The 6662-nt window shown below is 33.6% G+C and overlaps 1 long non-coding RNA gene across 1 annotated transcript; it reads left to right on the top strand.

The window, feature by feature from the left end:
* The first annotated feature begins 202 nt into the window (after positions 1–202).
* Positions 203–2099, top strand: LOC148761252 (uncharacterized). Its single transcript, XR_016028041.1, has 3 exons — positions 203–322; positions 971–1054; positions 1923–2099. It is a non-coding gene; the product is annotated as an uncharacterized LOC148761252 (long non-coding RNA).
* The last annotated feature ends 4563 nt before the right edge of the window (positions 2100–6662 follow it).

Here is a 6662-nt window from a genome sequence, read left to right on the forward strand (position 1 = left end):
GAAAAATTTGCTCCACCAAAACTTTGGAAAAATCTGAAAATATCACTTAAGACTTGGATAAGTCAAAGGGAATGCATGGTGAAAGAAAATAGGACAAGTGGATGGCTAGAAAAAAGAAATGAATTAATAAAATATTTAAAATATGAATAAAATAATATTATTTCATTAAACAATAAAAATGCATAAAAAAAATCAGCCCACCCATTATTCTTCTTCAACATTCGGCCAAGCAAGAAACAAGAGAGAGAAAGGAGAAAACAAAACCCTAGAGAGAGAAAATCAAAGAAAAAGTGTGAATTTTCAAGGAAATTAAGTGAAAAAGGTGAGATTTTTTCTATTAAGCTTGAGTTTTCTTATTCCCAAGCATTTCTTTTTATTTTCCATGATTAAATTACATGTTTTTATGATGAATTCAATTCTGAAAAAATGGGTTAGGAGAGAGAAAGTTGTTGGATTTATTTGATTTTAATTTATGTTAGTGTTTTTAGTTAGTTTAGCATATTTAGAAACAAAACAACAAGAAAAGAATTTATTTTCTCCCCCAACCATTAATGGCTGAATTTACCATGTAGTGAGTGAGGATGAGTTTGATTTTATTCTAGGAGAATTGGTTAAGGAATAATGAATTATGAGCCTAGAAAAATAATGGGAATTTTCGGAGCAAAAATACGAATTTTTACCCACTAGGGGTATTTTCGTAATTTACTATTGGGACTGATAATTTGCATCACACTGAGGGACATTAAGTTAATTTGGGTGCAATTGAGGTATAGAAACTAAAAAGAATTAAATTGGAGTTTAAACGAACCCGTTAGGAATTTAATCGGGTGATAAGACGAATTAGGCTAATACCGGATTTAGATAGTTACCAGTGCATTTTTGCATTCCATATCATGCATTGGTAGTCCAAATTAGTTTAATTTTGATTTAGTACCAACTTAGTGAATTCTCGATTTTGTACTGTGTCAAGGTGGTGAGTCCTCCAATAAAGGCAAGAAAATTACATCCGAGGACCAGTAGACAGAGTGCTTCGAAAGTCTGCATTCTAGACATTGTGAGTAAACTTATTATCGTCTTAATTATCTAGAGTAGTTTTATACAACTATGTGATTTTATGAAAAATGGGTTTAAATGGTAAATTGTTATGTTTTAAGGGAAATTGTGATTTTATAAAATGATTTTATAAATTTTCTGAAAAATCGAATATTGGTTTTGAAAATAGAGTAATTGGAGACTGCTAGTTTGTGTTGCAAATTTATGGTTCTGAATTGAATGGCTTATGACAATAAATGAGCATGAATGGCTAAACTGATTTTGGTGTTATAATTATTTATACTGTGTATTCAGCCTTGAGAGGCTAGGTTGTGATGAATTGCCATGACATGCTAGAATGAATTTTATTGATTGGTGGATTATATATTAATTATTTACTGCAGAGGGGGTTCCGTGGACCAGCCTATTAGAGGGGCACGGTAAACTCAATTATATTATTACCTCGAACGGAGAGGCGCGTAGGGTATCTCCTGGGGTATAGCTTAGGGTTCACTTCACGCCAAACCACCATGTGAAGGGGAACTCAGCCAACGCCAAGGAACGGCTGTATTTTTTTCAAACAAAAATATATTTTAAGTGTACACAAAATTTTAACAGCCTTGGCGGACTCGGTTAGATGCCCTGCGCAAGGTATCACCGAGTATGAGTTTTGGCACGAGCCAAAGTTTTAAGAAATTCATAAGCCAAGTTGATTACTCGATTTTTATGGATTGATTTTATTTGGTTGAAATGAGTTGAATGGTAATGAAATTACAGTATGATGATTTATTTTAATTGTCTCCATTTACTCGACTTTAGATAGTTTAGATGGTATCTGTTTACTCGCTGGGATTTTATAATCTCACCACCCTCATTTCCTCACATTTCAGGCTCAGGGAATTTCGTAGTTAGCTGACTTGAACAAGGACCTTTATTTGGACTCGAATCGGTAAAAGCTGTAGGTTTCCAGCTTCCGATGCATTTTGGATAGATATGGGCCCACGTGTCACTGTAAAAGAAATTTTATGCTTTGGTTATTTGCTTTATAGTATATATGAATATAATTATCTTTTACGCTATAAGAATTATGTATCGATAGTTTTATGAAAATTATTTTACAAGAAAATAGTTTATTTTATTGAATATTTTTATCATATTCAAATGGTCAAATTTTCACTTCAAATGAACGTTTTAGATACTTAATTTTTTTTAATCATTAAATATATATTTTCGGCTTACCTACTACATTTTTAGCAAGTTTCGAGGTTTTCGATAAAAATGACGAAAATGCCCCTGTGAGCAAAAAAAAAAAACAATATGTTATGTTATAATTTGGAAATGATTTGTAATCCTTCGTATTTTGATTATTTGATAACTATTGCTCACCGGGGAAGTGCAAAAGCTGATACGAGAGCCTTGCGAGGTTTCGATCGACATTCGAGGTGAAGAATGTTTGTCGAGGCTTCGCGGCGGTTGTCACGGGCTCGATGGGAAGTTCCGGGTCGTGACATGAGATGTCTCTAAATTGGTTCCAAAATCACAGCAAACAATGAAGTATGGAGCTTCAAAGGATTTGGGATAGCATAGGTGATGCAGACCCAATAAAATTATACTAGCTTGTGTTATTTCTTCTCTATATAATTAAGAGTTGTACTAATTTGGTTGTGACCTGAATTTAGACTCCTAATTGTAATGGAATATATCCTAAAGAGTTTAGGATTCCCCAAATATGATTCTAAAATCAAATTGGCAAAGAAATAGGACTCTTGGCCATAAAGATCTAATTCTAGTTGGACTAGAATTGTAAAAATTGACGACAACAAGATTAAATTTTCTAATAAGATTAGAAAGCCTAATTGGATTAGGATTCCTTTGAATATTAAATTTCTAATATGATTAGAACTCCTATTGAGAATAAAGGTCATATTTGAATTCATTTTCCTAAAAGGTTTAGGATTACAAAGTCTATGCTTAATTTAATTCCTAGTAGGACTAGGACTTCTAAATAGGCGCAAGACATTTAATGGGACTTGGACATCAAATTATTTGGATTAATATCTTCAAAGGTTGAGTAATATTATTGCCAAATGACATATGAAATCTTCAATTTCAATTAAACATAAGTTTTATATGTTCATTATATGATTATGAATGTAAGACGATGATTATGGACTTAGACCACTATAATGTGTTATGGATGGTTATGGTTGAATGTATTTGGTATTTATTTTATAAATAGGGAGTGTGTGCCCTGCCTTTCCTCTATTTTATTCAGGAATTGTAAAATTCTCTTCTCATCTTACTCCCCTCAAATGTAGCTGGACGTTTCTTTACATTTATGTAATTAGAATTTATAGGATTAGATTAGGAAGAAAATTTTGTAATTCCAAGAATGAAGGACAAAGGCGCCAATGTGACATGAAGATTACAAGACTACAAGATATGATGATATTTGTACGCAATCCCTTAGGATTTGACCAACTAATTTCCTTTGATGGCTCAAGGAAATTAAATTAGATAAAAGTCCATAATCATCCTAGTAGTATGCATGTGATAGATTTATTTTATGCAATATTATAAATGCTATGCATGCCAAATTCAATGAGACCTAAATAACAAGATAAAAGCAACAACAAAAATCCCTCATTAAAATATTGAGTCACATGCTTCGTATGATTCTGTTGCCTTCCACCATATAACAAGATAACCAAGCTACCCTTTTAATTGGAGACTTGTTGAGTCACTCAAGGTCAAACTTTTACACAGGGCACATTTGAGTTATTGGTTGAAATGAGTTGAAAGGTGATGAATTACAGTATGATGATCTATTTTAATCTGTCTCCATTTACTCGACTTTAGATATTTTATATGATATTTGTTTACTCACTGGGATTATATAATCTCACCACCCTCTTTTTCACCCATTTCAGGCTTAGGATAGTCGATAGATAACTCACTTTGTTGAGGGCTACAGTTGGACTTGCATCCTCAAAAACTGTAGGTTTATCGCTTTTGATACTTTTGGTCATTCGTAGGCCCACATGTCACTGTAAATTAATTTTTATACTTTGGTTATCTGTATTACAGTATGTATGAATTTATTTAGCTTTTACGCTATAAAAATTATTTACCGGTAATTTTATAAATATTGTTTTATAAGAAAATAGAATATTTTATTGAATATTTTTATTATATTCAAATAGTCATAATTTCATTTTAAATTAAGGTTTTAGAAGTTTAAACTTATTTTTGATTATGAATTATGTGTTTTATACTCGCATACTACATTTTTAGCTGGTTTCGAAATTTTTGGAGAAAAATGACCAAAATGCCCCTGTGAGATAGAAATCATTTTTTATTGATTTAAGTTGGAAATAGCTTAAAATTCTTTTAGAACATGATATTTGGCAATGGTTACTCACAGGGAAAATGAGAAACTGATATTTGGCTTTAGTGCTAGTCGAAGATTGTTAGTGTAAGCCCTATAAGCCAATCGATTTTGTGCTTGTAAAACACTATATTAATTAGTCATATTTCATATTAAATACATTATGGATATTTTATATAATGTATGAGGCATTTCTTTATCCATGAGTTTATTTATAAAGAGTTATGAGAGACTTATGTAGATAAAGTCCTTGGAACATAATGGCCTTGCAAAGAAATTATAAAGGTTATAATTATGAGATTTTTATACATCAAAGCCTTGTTCCTAAATATGTTCCTAGTCATTGTATTGTCAAGAATAAAGGCATTGACAATGCTCAAAGGCTAGTACATGTTAAGCCTCCTTACTTTAGAAGTAAGCAATTGATCTCATAAGTTGAAGTATGTGAGATACTTGGGGATAGTATATGGGCGCTTGTTAAGGAACAAGTTCACTGAACATGACTCGCTATGAGAGTTCCATTTGGTATTTCACTCAAGTGTCTATGGAAATACTCACATGTGTTAGTAGTGTAAGTAATCCTTAGACTTGTGATACCAGGTCATCTTGTATGTGAATTGTCATGGTTTGATTTCACCTCTACAGGTATGGAGATGACCAGATGCTTAAACAGGGTGCTTTTGCGTATGGCATGAAGCATGCGAAGATGAATGAGTAATCTAGAGAAGATTCATCACCCCAAGTGATTTGAAGGGGACATATCTCATTTGCTCTTGGCTTATATTGATTAAAAGTCCTTCGCCAAGGCAATCTTGATAGGTCAATATAGAAGCTATAGGACTGTAGACAATATAAAAATTATAATAAAATTTTATTAATTAAAAAAATCATAAACAAAAAATGAATGAAAATGACAAAAAAAAAAGAGAGGTACGACTGGCAAGGTGCTTCCGCACCCTGCCAGGCGCCACCCTCACCCTGCTAGACGCGAAAAATTCGCGTTTGGCAAAGTAGTGGGAGTGTGCCCCCTTCAGCCTAGTATAAAGGGGGCACTGTAGCACAGGGGGATCCGAGGGCCAAAAACCTGCAAACCAAAAAAATTCCTAAGAGTCCCTAGCAACCCAAAAACACAAGCAGCCAAAATTCAAAAGAACAACAAGCAATTCAAAAAAAATCCTAGCCTTCTAGCAACAGAGAGCAACCACAAATTCTCAATTAAAAAAATACAAAAAGATAAAAAAAATATTGAAAAAAATACACAATGGTGAGGGAAGAGAGTTGTGTTCTTGGGATTCCTTTTAATCAATTTGTTTGAAGGTGGGTTTTTAGGGAGTCTTTGGAGGGATTTTGGGTAACCGGCCCCAGAAGATCTTGGTTTTACGACGCCGTAGTAGAGAGGGAAAGAGTGAGGGTTAAGGGTTTTTGGGGCCTGATTTGTTACCACCGGTGACAGCAGAAGGGGAAACAGTGACTGGGGTTCGACACCGGCGAAGTGAAAGAGAAAAGGCAAGGAGTTTAGTGGCCGTCGGTTGTTGGTGCTGCTGACCATCGCGACACCAGAACTGGCGAAAGGCAACTCGCAGATCCTGAGGGTTGTCTCCGGTGAGGGATTATCCTGAGAGAGAAGAGAGAGCTCGGTGGGTAGAGAGAGAACTTGAAGAGAGAAAATGGAAAAAAAAAAAAAGGAAGAAAATGAAGCTTGAATAGCTAAACGCTGGGGCATGTGAAACTGCGCTGTTTTGGGCACTAGGAAGTTGTTGAGCAAGAGACCAACACGAGGCGTTTTGCAAAGAGGCCAAGTGGGCCTTAGGGAGGCAGTTTAGTTGGAGCAAGCCGGCTATCTTGGGCCGCTGTTAGCCTTTGCGAGGTAAATTTTTATCTTTTAAAGAATTTGTTGGCTGGCCCATTTTACATGTTTCTTTGGAATATTAGGTAGAATAATTAATTATTATAGTGTAATGTTCTAAATTTTTAGATGATATTTTAGACTCAGGAAATTTATACAAATAGAAGAATATAGAAGAATATAGAAATAATAGAGCATGAAAAATAAATATATATATATATATAAATATTTCAGAAAATGTTTAGTTATACAAAGAATTTAAGCTTAGGAAAATATTTACTACAAATATATAATAAAAATAAAAAATAGTAATAATAAAAAGGAAAATAATAGTAATATTCCACGACATTAAGTTTAATATACCAATGATGGGATGATCGGTCGGGATACGAGAAG

This window comes from Theobroma cacao, chromosome 8, assembly GCF_053813885.1.
Source record: "Theobroma cacao isolate CCN51 chromosome 8, ASM5381388v1, whole genome shotgun sequence".
Classification (NCBI taxonomy): domain Eukaryota; kingdom Viridiplantae; phylum Streptophyta; class Magnoliopsida; order Malvales; family Malvaceae; genus Theobroma; species Theobroma cacao.